Genomic DNA, 23,216 nt, shown 5'->3' with positions numbered 1-23,216 from the left:
GGCAATGGAAGTTAGGTGGTTTAATCAAGTTTCCAATAAGTGCAAAGTTGTTGTTGTTTTTTTGTTGTTTTTTGGTATTTCGTTGGGTTGAGGTGACGGAAAGAGCTTGTTTGTCTTGGCCATGCTCCTCCTCTTCCTCCTCTTCCTCACAGATTTAAAGCGCCATCTTGTGTAAAAAGGATTAAACAAAGACAAACCACCATGTATTATTTCCTTCCTTTCCTCTTCTCGTTTATTACATCACTTTTTCGCCTCGGTAGTCGGTCGGGAGTTTCGCCTTTGTAACGGCACTGGTTTTGAAGCAGCGGTCGTCTTGGTCTTGGTCTTGCTCCTCTTCATCTTTACAACGGGACGACATGCAGCAAGAGTGTCCCGCCTCGTCGAACGTCGGGGAGAACGGAAGGAACCGCATCCACGAGACTCTGTGCGTGATAAATAAAGAAAATGGGAAGAAAATACAGTCAAACGGATACACCTAAGTCCTCGAATAAACAAGCACATCAATTAAGCTGAAGGATCATTGTTACAGAGATGAGCACAGCGGCCACGTCGATAACAGCGCATGATCCCAACTTTACCTTTTGATCAAGCAAGTGAAAGAATAAGCAATAATCCGGAGTTACGTTAATAGGCGCGGAACTGGATTTTTACCTTATAAACTACAACTATTTGGCTTTCTATTGCAACTATAACCATTCCTCTCACCCACCACAATCAACCACAATTTAGGAAAGTCTACCAACATTCCTACTCTGATTTCAAGATTGGAAGGAAGAGATGGGTTAAGGGACTGGCAGGGAAAGGAAAGGAAGGTGATATGGGATGAAGGGAGGGAACAGGGGCGGTCATTATAGCTACATGGCCTCAGTGCTCATCTCCGTAGCCTTCACCCACCTCCTCATGTAGGGTGTGATCCAGGGCAGGTCGTAACACACACTCGTAGGACTTCGGAGCGCCTGCATAGCCTCCTCCTTCCCCCTCTGCAAGTGCTTGTTCCGCTTCGTCAGGCCACGCTCCTCTGCCGTGCCTGTGGTTTAGAAAGCGTCACTGTGTGTTGTATAAGTTTGTATAGGTTATTGTATTCGTGAGGTTGTATATATAGTGATCTGAGAGAAAGAGAGAGTGAGGTTAAGCCATGCCTATTCAATTCTTTCCCTTCCTCAGCTGTTTTCCTTCCATCATCTCTTCTTTCCTTCTATTATTTTCTCTTTTCCCTATATCCATAATTTCCTTCCTTCCCCCATCCCTCTCTTCTTCTATCCATGTTCCTTCCATCCCCTCCCTCCTCCTCCTTCCTCTCCCCCCACCCCCTTCCCCAATATCTTCCTTAATTCTCTTCCTTTCCTCTACCGTTTCTTCTCCTATCCCTCTCTTCTCCTTGTATCCGTGTTCCCTCCCTTCCCTCCCTCCCCACCTTCCTCTTCCCCCACTCCCGTTTCCTCCTTGGTCCTCTCTTCCCCAATATCTTCCTTACTTCTCTTCCTTTCCTCTGCCGTTTCTTCCCCCATCCCTCTCTTCTCCGTGTATCCGTGTTCCCCTCCTTCCCTCCCTCCCACCTTCCTCTTCCCCCACTCCCTGCTCTCCTTGGTCCTCCTTCCCAATATCTTCCTTTTCCTTTCCTCTACCGTTTCTTCCCCCATCCCTCTCTTCTCCTTGTATCCATGTTCCCTCCCTTCCCTCCTTCCTCTCCCCCTTCCTCCGTAACCCTGCAGCGCCTCACCCGGGATAGTGTTGTCCAGCAGGCCGCCCGTCACGCCCCCCACCACCATCGGCGTCTGCAGCAGCACCCGAAGCATTTGATCCACGGCCTCGGAGCCTGTACGGAGTGCCTCGGGATGCTGGGCGAGCCACTGGAGGGAGAAACATCAGGAATATAAGAGAAGGAAAGGATGAATGGATGGGACAGGAATTTGTAGCGCTCTCTCTCTCTCTCTCTCTCTCTCTCTCTCTCTCCCACATACACGAACCTTCGGGAGGAGGAGGCCGAGGAAGAGAGAGTACCCGAGGATGAAGATGTTCCTGGAGGAGGCGAGATCGACGTCTTGCAGCGCCGAGAGACCCACGGCGGAGATCATCGCGAACATGATGATGAAGACGCCGGCCACCACGGGCTCCGGAATGGTGACGAAGAAGGCCCCGCACTTACCGAAGACCCCCGACGCGATGAGGATGAGAGCGCTGAACTGGACCACCCGACGACTGCCGACCTGAAGAAGTAGAAGAAGAAGTAGAAGAAGAAGAAGAAGAAGAAGAAGAAGAAGAGCAAGAATGAGAAGACGAAGAAGAAGAAGAAGAAGAAGAAGAGCAAGAATGAGAAGACGACGAAGAAGAAGAAGAAAAAGAAGAAGAAGATGAAGAAGAAGAAGAGCAAGAATGAGAAGACGAAGAAGAAGAAGAGAAAGAAGAAGAAGAATGAGAAGAAGAAGAAGAAGAAGAAGAAGAAGAAGACGAAAATGAAGAAGAACAAGAAGGTGAAAAACAACAAAACAAGAAAACAAGAACACGAAGAAGAAGAAGAAGAAGAAGAAGAAGAAGAAGAAGAAGAAGAAGAGGAAGAAGAAGAAAAAGACGAAGATGCAGAAGAACAAGAAGGTGAAAAACAAGAAAACAAGAAAACAAGAACACGAAGAAGAAGACGAAGAAGAAGAAAAAGAAAAAGAAGAGAAAGGGATTTGAAAGAACGGATCTGTCTTCTCGTCTCCTTCACGTCTCCTTCCTGTCTGTCCACCCGGCTGTGATTAGGTATACCGGGTGTCGGGGAATGGGTGTTGGGGGTCAGTATATTGGGCGCTAACTTGACGAAGAAAAGAGATGGAGATTTGGAAGGGCGGATGGCTAGGCAGTTGGGGGTTAATGTGTCTCATCTCCTGTGTGTGTGGGGAGGTGTGGTGGGGGTTGTGCGTGTGGGGGGGTGGGGATGGGGGGGTGTTGTGAGGTTTTGTTCCCGTATACCAAAACCTGCATCACTGTTATAGACTAATCCAATATTTTTTTCTTCTTCTTGTCCTTGTTATATTTCTTTTCTTCTTCTTCTTTTTCTTTCTCCTCTTTTTCTTCTTCATCTTTTTCTTCCTCCTCTTTTTTCTTCATCTTGTTCTTGTTCTTCTTCTTGTTTTCTTCTTCTGTTTCTTCTTCTTCTTCATTTTCTTCTGTTTCTTCTTCTTCTTCATCTTCTTCTGTTTCTTCTTCTTCTTCTTCTTCTTCTTCTTCTTCTTCTTCTTCTTCTTCTTCTTCTTCTTTTTCGTTTCTTCTTCTTCTTCTTGCGACAACGAATCCACCACGAGATCAACTCCGCCCCCACACACACAACCCCCATTCCCATCCCCCCCACACACCACACAACCCCCATTCCCATCCCCCCCACACACCACACAACCCCCATTCCCATCCCCTCCACACACCACACAACCCCCATCCCCCCCCGACCCCCCATCCCCCCCACCGACAGGCTCAAACACCTACCTTGGTAACACTGATGACCCCAATATTCTGGCTGCAGGAGGTGGTGCCATTTCCCGTCCCCAGCAGCCCCGCCAGGAGGCACCCCAGGCCCTCCACGGCGATGCCCCGGTTGATGGCACTCCTCGGGGGCGGGGGGGCACCTGGGGGAGGAGGAGGAGGCGGAGGAAGAAGAGAGGTGAGGTTATAGAGGATTTGTTAATTGAATCGAAGCCTCTTGTAATATGTTGTTGGGGAATTGAAGAAGAAGAAGAAGAAGAAGAAGAATTAGAAGAAGAAGAAGAAGAAGAAGAAGAAGAAGAAGAAGAAGAAGAAGAAGAAAAGGAAGATTGATTGATTGATTGATAGTTTATTGTTGCAGGTAAACAACAAGGGAGAAGGGAGGAACATGCCATCCCAACCCCCAGGCAGGACAGAGTGTGATTATACAACTAGTAATACATGTGTAGGGAGCACCATGAAATTAAAAAGATACAATGGTAGGAAGGAAAGCACAACAAGGGAGGGGGCAGTACCTCCCCCTGGACAATAAGACAATAAAATGTGGGGACGGAGAACATTGCCCAAGCACTAGATGGGAATGAATACAGAGATAGAGTAATACTAGTCCTTAAAGTAAAATACTGCAGAGATCACAGCCTTGTATAGCACGGCAGTAGTTCAGGCTGCCACACACGGCATCACCACCTTGGTGCAAACTGAGGGTGTTCTTTGAGGATAACAGGGAGGACATCATGGTTCAGGAGCCAACAAATTGTCTGGGGCAGGTCAAGGCAGTCCCGTGGCTTAAACAGCAATGAGAGGGCATTCCATGACATAGTGATGCAGTGTGTGGCCCCTCGGCCTGGCACAGAGCGTGCGGCAGACACCAGGGGAGTTACTAACCTCCCAGTAGTACCTATACCCTAGCCTAAGGCGCATGGCTACCACACCCTGAGGGGCACTGTGTCGCCCATAGGGGTAAACACAGCGCTGGGAGACACTAACATAGTGGAGGTTGCTGGCGCTGCCATTGTCACAGCAGTGTCTGAGTTGGGTAGCAATGCTATCACGTGAATAATGCCTAAGTCTATTATTAACATAGCTAAGCGTATAGTCAGTGCCAGGGTCCACTGTGTCATCCTGAAGGGCTCGTCGAGCAAGGCAGTCTGCCTTCTCATTGAGCTGGATGCCCACATGAGAGGGCACCCAGGTGAAGTGGACCGTGGCACCTGCGGCCTCAAGGGCACGGACGGCAGTCAGGCACTTAGCTACAAGATCACAGTCGGCAGGGGAGGAGGACACAAGTTCATGCAATGCAGCCTGGCTATCGACAAACAAGTAGACATTTTCGTGCAAAGCTGCTACAGTGTGGAGAGCCTCAAGGATGGCATACAGCTCAGCCCGGGTCGAGGACAGGTACCCAGGCAGCCACCTGGTAACCTCAATGTCAGTGTACTGGGTGGGGGAAGCGTAATCCCGGATAAACACGCCACAGCCCGACCTGCTGCCATCTACGGAGCCATCACAGTACACATGGACAGCCCGAACACGAACACGGGGGTTGGACAGTTTGACCATGAAGTGATCCTGGAGGACATGGGGAAGCCAATCACGTTTAGGGAAAGGTAGTTGTTCAACGTCTACACTGACACGATAGGGAGGCCAGGCAGGTTGGGCCGGGGAGTAAACTAGGCCTAAGCACGCTTCTAACACACCCGTCTCTGCTAACATGAGATAAATTTTCCTAAGGTAGGAGGTAACAGGAGCCCTGGAGTCACGGTGCAGAGTTACCAGTGCCTGGTGAAGGGGCACTGCACCAGCACGAAGCAGAATTAGAAGAAGAAGAAGAAGAAGAAGAAGAAGGAAATACTAAAATAAGAAAAAAGAAGAAAAGTACAAAAAAGATGATGAAGAAGAAGAAGAAGAAGAAGAAGAAGAAGAAGAAGAAAAAGAAGAACAAGAAGAACAAACAGAAGAAGAAGAAGAAGAAGAAGAAGAAGAAGAAGAAGAAGAAACAAGAAGAACAAGAGGAACAAAAAGAAGAAGAAGAAGAAGAAAAAGAAGAAAAACAGACGGAAGAAGCAAGCAAACAAATAATTGAGGAAGGAGAGAAGAAGAACGAGAACACGAAGGAAGAAGAGAGCGGAGACAGAAAAAGAACCAGAAAAAGAACAAAAAAGAGGAAAAAGAAAAAGAAATCAGCAGACGACGAAGAAGAAAACGAAGAAGAAGAAGAAGAAGAACATGAGGAAGAGAGAGAGAGAAAGAACAAGAAGTGAAGCGTGCCTGACAATTTAATAAGAGGATCCAACACCACATTCATAAAGCTGTTGTTCACGCAATAAACAAAACAAAACAATACAAAGCATAAAAAAACAAATGCACAGAGCTTATAGAGATACATCCCTGCGCCATTATAAACCCTCAATACATGACTGGTAATAAAGATAAATGACTAATATAAAAAAAATAACACAGACTTCCTCAACAAAATAATACTGAATACCGTCTCATCGCCTCGATCCATTCAATGCAAGTCATGAACAGAAGCTTCCGCCTTTCACATCAACTACATATATATATTTTTTTTTTTAGGAGCAGCGAGTAGCGGGCTTTTTTTTTGTTATTACTGATTCATTTTTTTGTGCATAGGAAGGGTCACACTACCACCAGGGTCATAAAACCACCCCTGGAAATGCCCACAACTCTTACGAAAGCCTTGTCAAAAATGTATTCTTGGGCGACGAAGTGTCTTGTAATATGACGCCGGGGCCTATGTTTCCCGATTTCCGACCCAAAAAACTGCCTCCTCCACCTTAATAACTACATTTATTCATAGTTAGCGTTGAAAAGTTTAATTATTAGTGTCTTTTTGCTAACCGAAATCTGACCCATAAAACACACACACACACACACACATCTGACACACTTTATCTTCCCTCCCCTCCCCCCACACACAACCTCCCCTCTCCCCCTCCAACACCCCCCCCCCACCCCCGCACCTCAACCCCCCCTCCACGCACCTGCCATCTGTGCACAGGCGTAGTAGTCGCCGATGCTCTCCGTCATTGAGGCCACGGCGCCGCCCAGCATGCCCACCAATCCCGCCGACTTAACTATCGGCCAACCCCACTGCCCTGCGGAGGAGAGGGTGAGGTGAGGGGAGGAAGGGGTGACAGAGGAGGGGAGGGTTAAGATGGATAATGATGTAGAGGGAAGGGGATGACGGCGAAGTTGAAGTGTAGATATATGGTAAAGAAAAGGATATGGTGCGAAAAAGAGATGGGGAGGGAAAAAAAGGGAAGTTTGAGATGCAGAGAGTAAACTTAAAGAGAAATGGATGGCGAGGTAAGGGAGAAGGGGGGAATGTTGAGGCGACCAGGGTAAGGAAAAGAATGGAAAATTGAAGAGATGCAGAAAGAGGAAAACAGGGAAAGTTAAGACAAAGAGAGTAAATAAACCTGAAGAGAAATGGATAGTGACGTAAGGGAGAAGGGGGGGAATGTTGAGGTGACGAGTGTAAGGAAAAGAATGGGAAGTTGAAGAAATGCGGAAAGAGGAAAACAGGGGAAGTTAAGATAAAGATAAAGTTAATTAAAGAAAAGGATGGAGAGAGGCGAGTACTGAGGTGAGGAGGGAAAAGAAAGGGTTGTGTAGAACTGAAAATTTTGAGATGAAGGAGAAAAAAAAAAAGGTTATGATGCAGAGGATAAACCCAATTTCCCACGCGTCACTCACCTGGGTAAGGCACGAAGATCCACGGGGTATTCCTGATGATGTCACCCGCGGCGTCAGTGCGCGCGGGGGAGCCTGGGGGGAAGAATTCCAAGGCTGTCAGCACGCCACACACGCCCCAGGACAGGAGTACGGCACCCAGAACCTGTAGGAAAGAAAAGAAAACCTTGTCAATCATATGCTAGCTGGGGCGCCACCGAAGAAATGTTTTAAAATATGCCCCGATAGCTTTTTTTTTTTTTTTTTTTTACAAGTCAAGCAAGGGAAGGAAACAAAGCAAGTACAACTAAAACAACAGCAAAACAAGAGCACATCCAGTGAATACAGGTTATGTACGTGTTATTAAGGGTCGTAACATAAGTCCTTCACCCGGAAAGCCCTGACAATTATATGCTTGGGTGCCGAAGTGTTTGAAAATATGCCCTTAATTAAGTAGAAAAGAGTAAACAGAAAAGGAAGGAATGTCTGCTGCTACTTGGAAGGAAAAGAAGGAGGAGAACAAAGAGAAGAGAGAGAGAGAGAGAGAGAGAGAGAGAGAGAGAGAGAGAGAGAGAGAGAGAGAGAGAGAGAGAGAGAGAGAGAGAGAGAGAGAGAGAGAGAGAGAGAGAGAGAGAGAGAGAGAGAGAGAGAGAGAGAGAGAGAGAGAGAGAGAGAGAGAGAGAGAGAGAGATTTACATAGAAAATCAGACCACACAGACCCCATGGTCCAGACTAGGTGGTCTGTCCTTAAACCTAAGTGATTTTACATTAATCAGATGGCTCCAAAACGTTGCTTTTCTACTCTAGTTGATATTAAGTTCAAGGAAGTGACGGTCGAGCTTGTTTTTAAAGGAGTCAATCGTGTTACACTGGACCACTGATGGTGGGAGCTTATTCCATTCTCGCAAGTAGTTATAATATTGCCATACTGGCTTGTTTTGGCGGGGCAATGGCGCGTGGGGCGGGGCGGAATAATCAGCCGTAGTGGCAGGCTATTATATCGGCTTGTTTTGGCGGGGCAAGGGAGCGTGGGGCGGGGCGGAAAAACACGTGGGGCGGAGGGCGGAAGGACATCCGTAGTATCCTGCGCCATACCGGCTTGTTTTGGCGGGGCAAGGGAGCGTGGGGCGGGGCGGAAAACCACGTGGGTGGCGGGCGGAAGGACTACCGTAGTAGCCTGCGCCATACTGGCTTGTTTTGGCGGGGCAATGGCGCGTGGGGCGGGGCGGAATAATCAGCCGTAGTGGCAGGCTGTCATACCGGCTTGTTTTGGCGGGGCAAGGGAGCGTGGGGCGGAGGCGGAAAGACTTCCGTAGTATCCTATGTCATAGCGGCTTGTTTTGGCGGGTCAAGGGAGCGTGGGGCGGGACAGAGAGGGATCGGCAGTGACATGCTATGGGGAGGAGGAGGATGTGCTATGGTGCGGTTGGTGGGAGGTGACGAGTCCGGGAGCGGCGAGACATGGGCTGCGCCATGCCTCGTTCTGTCTAAGAGGGAGCGTGTAGGGTGAAGTAGTGACGCCATGCTGAGATGCTATACTTAACAGTTACGCCTTTGTTACCTGTTAGCTTTGCATACACACACACACACACACACACACACACACACACACACACACACACATGGTAAATAAGAGTTTGAGATTAATCAAGTACACAAAGTTATGTTGTGTACATTAAAACTTTGTCTTTGAGAAAGAAAGTATAGTAACTGTATCTTTTTATTTTGGGGAAGATGATGTATAAGTAACCGCACACATGTTAAACATAGAGTTTGAGGTTAAGCATATACGTTAAGTACACAAAAAACACAAAGTTATGTTAAGAAAAGGAGAGAGAGAAAAAGAGGAGAAAAGGAGAGGAAAAGAGAAAAGGAGAAAGGGAAAACAACTGGAGACAGAGAGGAAAAAAGGAGAGCGAGAGAAAGAGAAGAGAAAGCGAGAGAGAGAAAAAGAGGAGAAAAGGAGAAGAAGAGAGGAGAAAAGGAGAGGAAGAGAGAGGAGAAAAAGAAAGGAAGAGAAGAAGAGAGGAGAAAGAGAAGAGAGAGAGAGAGAGAGAGAGAGAGAGAGAGAGAGAGAGAGAGAGAGAGAGAGAGAGAGAGAGAGAGAGAGAGAGAGAGAGAGAGAGAGAGAGAGAGAGAGAGAGAGAGAGAGAGAGAGAGAGAGAGAGAGAGAGAGAGAGAGAGAGAGAGAGAGAGAGAGAGAGAGAGAGAGAGAGAGAGAGAGAGAGAGAGAGAGAGAGAGAGAGAGAGAGAGAGAGAGAGAGAGAGAGAGAGAGAGAGAGAGAGAGAGAGAGAGAGAGAGAGAGAGAGAGAGAGAGAGAGAGAGAGAGAGAGAGAGAGAGAGAGAGAGAGAGAGAGAGAGAGAGAGAGAGAGAGAGAGAGAGAGAGAGAGAGAGAGAGAGAGAGAGAGAGAGAGAGAGAGAGAGAGAGAGAGAGAGAGAGAGAGAGAGAGAGAGAGAGAGAGAGAGAGAGAGAGAGAGAGAGAGAGAGAGAGAGAGAGAGAGAGAGAGAGAGAGAGAGAGAGAGAGAGAGAGAGAGAGAGAGAGAGAGAGAGAGAGAGAGACGAAGATGAAAAAGGACGAAGAGAAAGGAAGAAAGAGAAATTATATGAATGACGGGGAGTCACAGTTGAAAATATACTATGGAAGATGGCGATGATGGGAAAGTCGTTACGTGAAATTCGCTACACACCTGCTTCCGTCCTTCAACCCCCCCCACCCCCCCCCACCGCATCCCACCCTCCTCTAGCAGATGTGTTAGGTATCTCCCACTCTCCCGCGTTAGGCGAACAAAGCTGAGCCCTGGTGGGGAACGGCTTAACGTCACGGTGTTGACTCGTCTCTGTTGCGGGATGATGGTATATTTCTCGTGAGAATGAGAAGCAATGCTTTGTGTAAACAGTGTGGGAGACGAAAGTCGTTTAGTGGATCGTGTCGGTCGTGCGTGGAGATGACTCTTTGTTTAAACATTGTGGGAGACGTTTCACATCTCTCCTTCCGTCCATGAGTGTTCTTCACCACGAGCTAGCAATGCAGAAAAACTCTGTGAAAGCTGTGGAACGGTATTCGGCGAGATACATCTGCATCCCCTCCCCCCTTTCCCGCGTTTTTCCGAGCGTCAAGATAGAGAATTAAACTACCACCGCGATAGTCTTTATATAAGGAATAGTTAAAATTAGTGGGATTTTATGATTTTTATTGATATCTAGTGAGAAACTAACAAGAGAGAGAGAGAGGAATTTATATAGAGAAAGAAAGAGAGAGAGAGAGAGAGAGAGAGAGAGAGAGAGAGAGAGAGAGAGAGAGAGAGAGAGAGAGAGAGAGAGAGAGAGAGAGAGAGAGAGAGAGAGAGAGAGAGAGAGAGAGAGAGAGAGAGAGAGAGAGAGAGAGAGAGAGAGAGAGAGAGAGAGAGAGAGAGAGAGAGAGAGAGAGAGAGAGAGAGAGAGAGAGAGAGAGAGAGAGAGAGAGAGAGAGAGAGAGAGTGAGAGAGAGAGAGAGAGAGAGAGAGAGAGAGAGAGAGAGAGAGAGAGAGAGAGAGAGAGAGAGAGAGAGAGAGAGAGAGAGAGAGAGAGAGAGAGAAGACGAAGATGAAAAAGGACAAAGAGAAAGGAAGAAAAAGAAATTATATGAATGACGGGGAGTTGGCTTATGGTAGCACGTGCAAACACTGTCACAGTTGAAAATATACTATGGAAGATGGCGATGATGGGAAAGTCGTTACGTAAAATTCGCTACACACCTGCCTGCCCTTCACCCCCCCACCACCCCACCCTCCTCTAGCAGATGTGTTAGGTATCTCCCACTCTCCCGCGTTAGGCGAACAAAGCTGAGCCCTGGTGGGGAACGGCTTAACGTCACGGTGTTGACTCGTCTCTGTTGCGGGATGATGGTACATTTCTCGTGAGAATGAGAAGCAATGCTTTGTGTAAACAGTGTGGGAGACGAAAGTCGTTTAGTGGATCGTGTCGGTCGTGCGTCGACAGTGACCGCCGTGGAAATGACTCTTTGATTAAACATTGTGGAGACGTTTCACATCTCTCCTTCCGTCCATGAGTGTTCTTCACCACGAGCTAACAATGCAGAAAAACTCTGTGAAAGCTGTGGAATGGTATTCGGCGGGATACATCTGCATCCCCTCCCCCCTTTCCCGCGTTTTTCCGGGCGTCAAGATAAAGAATTAAACTACCACCGCGATAGTCTTTATATAAGGAATAGTTAAAATGAATAGGATTTTATGATTTTATTGATATCTAGTGAGAAACTAACATGCCAAAATCTTATATTAGCTTAATGCAGGTCGATTATTTTTCGTTTGTGTTAAATCCAAACTTAATCCAGTCTGAATAGTTAAACCATTACATGAACACAATAAATTTTGAATTACACTCTAAAAATACATCTTAATTCTGGATGAGAGGGATTCAGACAAGTTATATTACACACATATGGCATACATGATAATAATAATAATAATAATAATAATAATAATAATAATAATAATAATAATAATAATAATAATAACATTGTTAAAATGCATCTTAATTCTGGATGAGCGGGATAATTCAGACAAGTTATAGTACACACACATGGCATACATGATAATAATAATAATAATAATAATAATAATAATAATAATAATATTGCAACGTTCTGTGGATCATAGGTACGTTTCTACTACCTAGTTACCACGTCCCCATCACCTTTTAAGAACCCTTTTACTACATCCCATTACGCCAATGCTATGTATTGCTACCTTTAATGTACATATTCCCACAACCTTTCTGATAATCGGGGGGGGGGGGCCTCGTGGTGCAGTGGTTAGCACACTCGGCTCATAACCGAGAGAGACCGGGTTCGATTCCCGGTCGGAGTGGAAAAATTTTGTTGATTAAACCTTCCCACACTCATATCCTTGAGCATGCGAAGACAATGAAGTGTAAAAAAAAACTTGCTTTTTTATCTCGTAAAGGAAGAAATACAATCACAAAGGAGTAGGTCAAGTAGGTCATTGCGGTTTTTTTTGTGTGTGTGTGTTTTTGCTACGTTACTGTTACCTTTAGCGTGAATATTGCCACATTCTTCCTACTAAGCATACCATTACCTTTCTGCTACGTTTCTTGCAACGGTTCCTTCTATTACCTGTGTCATACATCATATCTTCGTTAACTGCTCACAGTCACATAACCATAAATTTTACTTTTCGTTAATGCATATAAACGACGCTGAAAATCAATGTAGTTACACTTGAAGATGAGATGATCGTAAAAATCTAACTTGTTCTTAGTCAGCAAATGGGCAAAGATAAGACAAGACATTCTTAACTTATTATATTTTATTCATACTTTTCTCCTTTCTCTTTTTTTTGTGTGTGGGGCGGAAATCAGTATATGCAATCCAATATAACACATTTATTTAGAACGTGTCAAAGTGCTAATTATTGAAAGGGTGATTTTTTTTTTCTATTTGAAAAAACAAAACAAAAAACAGACAGAATAATATAGTTCGCTAGTTAAGGGACTTGTTCTTTCCAGACATTATGGAAATGATTTTGATGACGGTAAAATCTTGAACTCCATATAAGCATTGTAACGCTGTTACCTTCACTAATTCCACACATTCATTTGCTTACGGGAGGATATAATAAGAAAGAAAAGATAGTTATACTTTGAGCTTTCAGAAAAATAGGTAATTTAATCTACAACTTTAACTATATTTTTTTCCTAGACACTTAAAAAAAAAACCTCCCATAACATGACACACAATTCTCAAAATGAATCTTAAGTACATTAGGAAGCAGAGTATGCACTTTTTAGGGGGTATAGAAAAATGATTTTGCTGGGATTAAACCTTCCCATACTCATATCCTTGAGCATGCGAAGACAATGGTGTGAAAAAAAAAAACATCAAAATTATAAAAAAAAAAAAAAAATACACTCATCACATTTTTTTCTACCCAAATGTTCGATCCCACCCACACTATGAATGGCGAAAAAAAAAAAAAAGGTATTGCTCGTAAAGGAAGAAATACAATCACAAAGGAGTAAGTCAAGCTGTCAATAACACCAACAAAAACGACAAAAAAAAAATAGATATACTTTCCCCTGAAATAAAATGATCTTATCGAGCAAATATATTATAATATTTTACCTAATTCATTAAGGACAAGGTCAACAATGCCAAGGGATTATAGTGAGTCCTATTAGAGTAGTGTGGAATGGAACCAAACCACAGTAAACCACAGGATTAGGTCAACAATATAAGTGTATCTCCAAGATCCTATTAGAAAGTAGTATGTAATGGAACCCAAACACCAGGAAACCATGGAGTTAATGTGATCAACGCATGATACTCAGATATGGAGGAAAATTAGAGAACCATATTTTTTTTATCAATTAATGTGACCAGTAATGTTAATTTTTATAACCAGAGACCAATGAGGACTAAAATATTTATGTATTTCTGTATTGCCAGAACACTTTAAACCTAGAGAAAGGACGCGGGATAACCATGTGCCTGAACCGGGCCTTCAGAGAAAACTTATCAAAACGTACTGGAGGAAACCAATTAGTTAATGTATGGAAGGGTATTAGTGACATGTCATCATGTATAACTAAAGTGGGCAGAACTCACTCTCTTATGTAGCGTATTATTAATCTTTTCACCTGTTGATGATCATTACCAAAAGGGAATACACACTAAATAAATAGAAGATAAGTGAATGTAAAACAAGTACCAAATTAAGCATGTTAGAAACCAGACAGGCTCTGCAGTATTCCGGACATACAGGCTGACAATCAATGATCTAGCATTGTTGAAACCGACAGCTTAATAGGGAATATATTACTGGATTACCTTATCCTAATCTTAGCGTATCCTATGCATCATCAAATATTGTATGCAGAGAAAATAAAGGAGTTACCAAATGACTAGCAAATTAAACTGAAAATAAAAGAGTACGACAAGTACATATCAATTTTGGTTACACATAGTATCAAAAGATAAAAAAAAGTTCATTGATTAGGATCAGGTATGTAAAAGGGAATTGCGGGTCAAAAACTAAATACATGGAATTCACAGTATATACAGTAAACTGAGTAAAATTACAGAAAAAAAATCAATAAACCAATAAACATTACGTTTCAATGAATATTGTTCATATAAATTCTTCCTGGAAGACTTTGATTATTGAAAAATAAATCCTCCCACTTGTGAACACTATGATCAGTAGTTCTTAATACCAGTATTTCATGATCTTTAATTCAATTAGGGTGAATATTTCCTCTATTACCGCTTTTCCTTTTGGAATTTTATTCTTCCACTTGATAGTTTTAAACACTTTTGAGTGTTTTGATGTCTCATTTGCTGTAAAAAATGAATAATAACCATAATATGACAATAGGGGAGATTGTATTACTCACGCGCCGACATCTCGTTTTCTACTCAGCCAACTGCTCTTTTGTTGCTATACGTTACATGTTACGTTACGTTACGTCACGTTACATAATGCGTTATATATTTTCTACTACCCTTCAAACCTTCCGTAAAAAAGAACATTGGGAGTGTATAGATGAAAACAACGGTAAATCTTTCCTCTATTCGCGGGTTCTCTTTTTTTTTTTCTTTCTATTTTTTCCATTGACAGAATTTAAGCTCTTTATTAGTGTTTTGAAGCATCATTTGTTGTGGAAATGAATACTAGCCGTTATATGACCACGTCAACGGAGTTAAGATTGGTGATACCTCAATATACTCAAAAAGGCTTAACAATTATCAAATGGAAGAAAAATACAAAACAAAACAGGAAATAATAATAAAGGAAAGAAATACCAAAGTGTGAAAATAGACATGAAATGTTGAAATGGGCGTGACCATGATGTCTCAATAGGAATTAAAGCGTACCTAGCATAGCCTATCCATCTATCTGACATGGTTATATTATAGTTAATATTCATTTGCTCAACAAATGACACCTCAAAACACTCAAAAGGGTTTAAAACTATCGAATGGAAGAAAAAAAGGTGCATTACCAATAGAAGCGCTGAAGTCATCCTCAAGCTTTACTTAGCACTAGTTAGAGTTCATCTCGATTATGTGGTTCAGTTTTGGTCAGTCCATTAAGAATGGGTATCAAGATGTTAGAATCTGTACAGAGTAAGATGAAAAAAAGTGATTCAAAGGACGGAAAACTTTCCATATGAGGATAGACTCTAGCATTTAAATCTGCATTCTCTAGAGAAGCGAGGGTTACGAGAAGACGTGACTGACATTTGTAAAGGGATGAAGGGCTTTAATAGGGTTTTTTGTTGTTAAATAGTCGGGTAATGCATGTAGCAGTGGGTTTAAGATAGATAAATTCAGATTCAACAAAGACACAGACAAGCATTGGTTTACCAAAAGAGGTGTGGATGAGTGGAATAGGCTTGGCAGTCATGCTGTGCGTGACAGTATCATAAATACATTCAAGAAGAACTTGAATAAATTCATGGCTAGTGAGGTAAGCTGGAGTTAGGCACACAGGAGATGCCTTGTCGGTCGGTCTCATGCAATTTTTTTTCTCTCTTCTGAGATATGAAACTTGTCACCACATGTACTGAAACCTCATTGCGTCATGTGGTGAAGCAATATGTCTCAGCCGAGGGTACTGATCCTAAAAGAGTAGCCTATTTTATCTTTTTTGACTTATTTATGTTGATTAACAACCTAACAAACTTGACCCCCGCCAATCGACTATACCATTCTGTGCGCATACTGTTCTAGGATAGACATGGTTACGTTTGGTCTGGTTAGTTACCTTTAATATTTTACGCTAAGTATGTACGTTACGCTTCTTACTCTGCCTTTGTTGTTACTGACAGCCAAGTAGACTATGATTGTGCAACACGGGTTTATGTCGAATGTGGCCACGTGGGTTAACACACCCATTTCATGACTATTTTCACGGTTATTATGGTATTTCTTTCTTTCGTTACCGTTTCAGTTCTCGGAATTTTTTGAAGAACAGAAGGACATAAGAACGCAAAAAAAATAATAAAAAAAAAAAAAATTGCATGAGACCGACCGACAAGGCATCTCCTGTGCCTAACTCCAGCTTACCTCACTAGCCATGAATTTATTCAAGTTCTTCTTGAATGTATTTATGATACTGTCACGCACAGCATGACTGCCAAGCCTATTCCACTCATCCACACCTCTTTTGGTAAACCAATGCTTGTCTGTGTCTTTGTTGAATCTGAATTTATCTATCTTAAACCCACTGCTACATGCATTACCCGACTATTTAACAACAAAAAACCCTATTAAAGCCCTTCATCCCTTTACAAATGTCAGTCACGTCTTCTCGTAACCCTCGCTTCTCTAGAGAATGCAGATTTAAATGCTAGAGTCTATCCTCATATGGAAAGTTTTCCGTCCTTTGAATCACTTTTTTTCATCTTACTCTGTACAGATTCTAACATCTTGATACCCATTCTTAATGGACTGACCAAAACTGAACCACATAATCGAGATGAACTCTAACTAGTGCTAAGTAAAGCTTGAGGATGACTTCAGCGCTTCTATTGGTAATGCACCTTTTTTTCTTCCATTCGATAGTTTTAAACCCTTTTGAGTGTTTTGAGGTGTCATTTGTTGAGCAAATGAATATTAACTATAATATAACCATGTCAGATAGATGGATAGGCTATGCTAGGTACGCTTTAATTCCTATTGAGACATCATGGTCACGCCCATTTCAACATTTCATGTCTATTTTCACACTTTGGTATTTCTTTCCTTTATTATTATTTCCTGTTTTGTTTTGTATTTTTCTTCCATTTGATAATTGTTAAGCCTTTTTGAGTATATTGAGGTATCACCAATCTTAACTCCGTTGACGTGGTCATATAACGGCTAGTATTCATTTCCACAACAAATGATGCTTCAAAACACTAATTAGGCTGCGTTTACACCAAGCACGTCGCGTCCCGTCACGTCACGTCACGTCACGTCAGGTGAAATAGAACCAGCTCTATATATTGACTTGACGCGACGCGACGCGGCGTGACGTGACGTGACTGGACGGAACCGGTGTAAACGCATTTTTCAAATATCCATACAAATCAGTGTTAAACTGGGGTGGCGATTCATGACTTGACGTGACGTGACGTGACGGGACGGGACGCGACGTGCTTGGTGTAAACGCAGCCTAAAGAGCTTAAATTCTGTCAATGGAAAAAATAGAAAGAAAAAAAAAAAGAGAACCCGCGAATAGAGGAAAGATTTACCGTTGTTTTCATCTATACACTCCCAATGTTCTTTTTTACGGAAGGTTTGAAGGGTAGTAGAAAATATATAACGCATTATGTAACGTGACGTAACGTAACGTAACATGTAACGTATAGCAACAAAAGAGCAGTTGGCTGAGTAGAAAACGAGATGTCGGCGCGTGAGTAATACAATCTCCCCTATTGTCATATTATGGTTATTATTCATTTTTTACAGCAAATGAGACATCAAAACACTCAAAAGTGTTTAAAACTATCAAGTGGAAGAATAAAATTCCAAAAGGAAAAGCGGTAATAGAGGAAATATTCACCCTAATTGAATTAAAGATCATGAAATACTGGTATTAAGAACTACTGATCATAGTGTTCACAAGTGGGAGGATTTATTTTTCAATAATCAAAGTCTTCCAGGAAGAATTTATATGAACAATATTCATTGAAACGTAATGTTTATTGGTTTATTAATTTTTTTTTCTGTAATTTTACTCAGTTTACTGTATATATTGTGAATTCCATGTATTTAGTTTTTGACCCGCAATTCCCTTTTACATACCTGATCCTAATCAATTAACTTTTTTTTATCTTTTTATACTATTTGTAAAATTGATATGTACTTGTCGTACTCTTTTATTTTCAGTTTAATTTGCTAGTCATTTGGTAACTCCTTTATTTTCTCTGCATACAATATTTGATGATGCATAGGATACGCTAAGATTAGGATAAGGTAATCCAGTAATATATTACATATTAAGCTGTCGGTTTCAACAATGCTAGATCATTGATTGTCAGCCTGTATGTCCGGAATACTGCAGAGCCTGTCTGGTTTCTAACATGCTTAATTTGGTACTTGTTTTACATTCACTTATCTTCTATTTATTTAGTGTGTATTCCCTTTTGGTAATGATCATCAACAGGTGAAAAGATTAATAATACGCTAAGCACATAAGAGAGTGAGTTCTGCCCACTTTAGTTATACATGATGACATGTCACTAATACCCTTCCATACATTAACTAATTGGTTTCCTCCAGTACGTTTTGATAAGTTTTCTCTGAAGGCCCGGTTCAGGCACATGGTTATCGCGTCCTTTCTCTAGGTTTAAAGTGTTCTGGCAATACAGAAATACATAAATATTTTAGTCCTCATTGGTCTCTGGTTATAAAATTAACATTACTGGTCACATTAATTGATAAAAAAAATATGGTTCTCTAATTTTCCTCCATATCTGAGTATCATGCGTTGATCACATTAACTCCATGGTTTCCTGGTGTTTGGGTTCCATTACATACTACTTTCTAATAGGATCTTGGAGATACACTTATATTGTTGACCTAATCCTGTGGTTTACTGTGGTTTGGTTCCATTCCACACTACTCTAATAGGACTCACTATAATCCCTTGGCATTGTTGACCTTGTCCTTAATGAATTAGGTAAAATATTATAATATATTTGCTCGATAAGATCATTTTATTTCAGGGGAAAGTATATCTATTTTTTTTTTTTGTCGTTTTTGTTGGTGTTATTGACAGCTTGACTTACTCCTTTGTGATTGTATTTCTTCCTTTACGAGCAATACCTTTTTTTTTTTTCGCCATTCATAGTGTGGGTGGGATCGAACATTTGGGTAGAAAAAAATGTGATGAGTGTATTTTTTTTTTTTTATAATTTTGATGGTTTTTTTTTTTCACACCATTGTCTTCGCATGCTCAAGGATATGAGTATGGGAAGGTTTAATCCCAGCAAAATCATTTTTCTATACCCCCTAAAAAGTGCATACTCTGCTTCCTAATGTACTTAAGATTCATTTTGAGAATTGTGTGTCATGTTATGGGAGGTTTTTTTTTAAGTGTCTAGGAAAAAAATATAGTTAAAGTTGTAGATTAAATTACCTATTTTTCTGAAAGCTCAAAGTATAACTATCTTTTCTTTCTTATTATATCCTCCCGTAAGCAAATGAATGTGTGGAATTAGTGAAGGTAACAGCGTTACAATGCTTATATGGAGTTCAAGATTTTACCGTCATCAAAATCATTTCCATAATGTCTGGAAAGAACAAGTCCCTTAACTAGCGAACTATATTATTCTGTCTGTTTTTTGTTTTGTTTTTTCAAATAGAAAAAAAAAATCACCCTTTCAATAATTAGCACTTTGACACGTTCTAAATAAATGTGTTATATTGGATTGCATATACTGATTTCCGCCCCACACACAAAAAAAAGAGAAAGGAGAAAAGTATGAATAAAATATAATAAGTTAAGAATGTCTTGTCTTATCTTTGCCCATTTGCTGACTAAGAACAAGTTAGATTTTTACGATCATCTCATCTTCAAGTGTAACTACATTGATTTTCAGCGTCGTTTATATGCATTAACGAAAAGTAAAATTTATGGTTATGTGACTGTGAGCAGTTAACGAAGATATGATGTATGACACAGGTAATAGAAGGAACCGTTGCAAGAAACGTAGCAGAAAGGTAATGGTATGCTTAGTAGGAAGAATGTGGCAATATTCACGCTAAAGGTAACAGTAACATGCAAAAACACACACAAAAAAAAAAACGCAATGACCTACTTGACCTACTCCTTTGTGATTGTATTTCTTCCTTTACGAGATAAAAAAGCAAGTTTTTTTTTTACACTTCATTGTCTTCGCATGCTCAAGGATATGAGTGTGGGAAGGTTTAATCCCAGCAAAATTTTTCCACTCCGACCGGGAATCGAACCCGGTCTCTCTCGGTTATGAGCCGATTATCAGAAAGGTTGTGGGAATATGTACATTAAAGGTAGCAATACATAGCATTGGCGTAATGGGATGTAGTAAAAGGGTTCTTAAAAGGTGATGGGGACGTGGTAACTAGGTAGTAGAAACGTACCTATGATCCACAGAACGTTGCAATATTATTATTATTATTATTATTATTATTATTATTATTATTATCATGTATGCCATGTGTGTGTACTATAACTTGTCTGAATTATCCCGCTCATCCAGAATTAAGATGCATTTTAACAATGTTATTATTATTATTATTATTATTATTATTATTATTATTATTATTATTATTATTATTATTATTATCATGTATGCCATATGTGTGTAATATAACTTGTCTGAATCCCTCTCATCCAGAATTAAGATGTATTTTTAGAGTGTAATTCAAAATTTATTGTGTTCATGTAATGGTTTAACTATTCAGACTGGATTAAGTTTGGATTTAACACAAACGAAAAATAATCGACCTGCATTAAGCTAATATAAGATTTTGGCATGTTAGTTTCTCACTAGATATCAATAAAAATCATAAAATCCTATTCATTTTAACTATTCCTTATATAAAGACTATCGCGGTGGTAGTTTAATTCTTTATCTTGACGCCCGGAAAAACGCGGGAAAGGGGGGAGGGGATGCAGATGTATCCCGCCGAATACCATTCCCCAGCTTTCACAGAGTTTTTCTGCATTGTTAGCTCGTGGTGAAGAACACTCATGGACGGAAGGAGATGTGAAACGTCTCCCACAATGTTTAATCAAAGAGTCATTTCCACGGCGGTCACTGTCGACGCACGACCGACACGATCCACTACACGACTTTCGTCTCCCACACTGTTTACACAAAGCATTGCTTCTCATTCTCACGAGAAATGTACCATCATCCCGCAACAGAGACGAGTCAACACCGTGACGTTAAGCCGTTCCCCACCAGGGGTCAGCTTTGTTCGCCTAACGCGGGAGAGTGGGAGATACCTAACACATCTGCTAGAGGAGGGTGGGGGGGGGGGGGGGGGTGAAGGGCGGAAGCAGGTGTGTAGCGAATTTTACGTAACGACTTTCCCATCATCGCCATCTTCCATAGTATATTTTCAACTGTGACAGTGTTTGCACGTGCTACCATAAGCCAACTCCCCGTCATTCATATAATTTCTTTTTCTTCCTTTCTCTTTGTCCTTTTTCATCTTCGTCTTCTCTCTCTCTCTCTCTCTCTCTCTCTCTCTCTCTCTCTCTCTCTCTCTCTCTCTCTCTCTCTCTCTCTCTCTCTCTCTCGCTTTCTCTCTTACTTTCTCTCTCTCTCTCTCTCTCTCTCTCTCTCTCTCTCTCTCTCTCTCTCTCTCTCTCTCTCTCTCTCTCTCTCTCTCTCTCTCTCTCTCTCTCTCTCTCTCTCTCTCTCTCTCTCTCTTACTCACCTCTTTTTCTTTCTCTATATAAATTCCTCTCTCTCTCTCTAGATTTTGGCATGTTAGTTTCTCACTAGATATCAATAAAAATCATAAAATCCCACTAATTTTAACTATTCCTTATATAAAGACTATCGCGGTGGTAGTTTAATTCTCTATCTTGACGCTCGGAAAAACGCGGGAAAGGGGAGGGATGCAGATGTATCTCGCCGAATACCGTTCCACAGCTTTCACAGAGTTTTTCTGCATTGCTAGCTCGTGGTGAAGAACACTCATGGACGGAAGGAGAGATGTGAAACGTCTCCCACAATGTTTAAACAAAGAGTCATCTCCACGCACGACCGACACGATCCACTAAACGACTTTCGTCTCCACACTGTTTACAAAGCATTGCTTCTCATTCTCACGAGAAATATACCATCATCCCGCAACAGAGACGAGTCAACACCGTGACGTTAAGCCGTTCCCCACCAGGGCTCAGCTTTGTTCGCCTAACGCGGGAGAGTGGGAGATACCTAACACATCTGCTAGAGGAGGGTGGGATGCGGTGGGGTGGGGGGGGGGGGGGGGGGGGTTGAAGGGCGGAAGCAGGTGTGTAGCGAATTTCACGTAACGACTTTCCCATCATCGCCATCTTCCATAGTATATTTTCAACTGTCACTCCCCGTCATTCATATAATTTCTCTTTCTTCCTTTCTCTTTGTCCTTTTTCATCTCTCTCTCTCTCTCTCTCTCTCTCTCTCTCTCTCTCTCTCTCTCTCTCTCTCTCTCTCTCTCTCTCTCTCTCTCTCTCTCTCTCTCTCTCTCTCTCTCTCTCTCTCTCTCTCTCTCTCTCTTTCTCTCTCTCTCTCTCTCTCTCTCTCTCTCTCTCTCTCTCTCTCTCTCTCTCTCTCTCTCTCTCTCTCTCTCTCTCTCTCTCTCTCTCTCTCTCTCTCTCTCTCTCTCTCTCTCTCTCTCTCTCTCTCTCTCTCTCTCTCTCTCTCTCTCTCTCTCTCTCTCTCTCTCTCTCTCTCTCTCTCTCTCTCTCTCTCTCTCTCTCTCTCTCTCTCTCTCTCTCTCTCTCTCTATCTCTCTCTCTCTCTCTCTCTCTCTCTCTCTCTCTCTCTCTCTCTCTCTCTCTCTCTCTCTCTCTCTCTCTCTCTCTCTCTCTCTCTCTCTCTCTCTCTTCTTTCTCCCTCTCCTTTTCTTCTCTTCCTTTCTTTTTCTCCTCTCTCTTCCTCTCCTTTTCTCCTCTCTTCTTCTCCTTTTCTCCTCTTTTTCTCTCTCTCGCTTTCTCTTCTCTTTCTCTCTCTCCTTTTATCCTCTCTTTCTCCTTTTCTTTTCCCTTTCTCCTTTTCTCTTTTCTCTTCCTCTCCTTTTCTCCTCTTTTTCTCTCTCTCCTTTTCTTAACATAACTTTGTGTTTTTTGTGTACTTAACGTATATGCTTAACCTCAAACTCTATGTTTAACATGTGTGCGGTTACTTATACATCATCTTCCCCAAAATAAAAAGATACAGTTACTATACTTTCTTTCTCAAAGACAAAGTTTTAATGTACACAACATAACTTTGTGTACTTGATTAATCTCAAACTCTTATTTACCATGTGTGTGTGTGTGTGTGTGTGTGTGTGTGTGTGTGTGTGTGT

At 41.9% G+C, this 23,216-nt stretch overlaps 1 pseudogene; it reads right to left on the bottom strand.

Moving 5' to 3' along the window:
- Positions 1-197: 197 nt before the first annotated feature.
- The window catches only part of LOC126982428 (solute carrier family 23 member 2-like), a 30,494-nt pseudogene continuing 7,475 nt past the window's right edge, over positions 198-23,216 (bottom strand).

The sequence above is a fragment of the Eriocheir sinensis genome, chromosome 51 (assembly GCF_024679095.1).
Source record: "Eriocheir sinensis breed Jianghai 21 chromosome 51, ASM2467909v1, whole genome shotgun sequence".
NCBI lineage: Eukaryota > Metazoa > Arthropoda > Malacostraca > Decapoda > Varunidae > Eriocheir > Eriocheir sinensis.
This window is presented reverse-complemented; position numbering and strand designations above follow the sequence as displayed.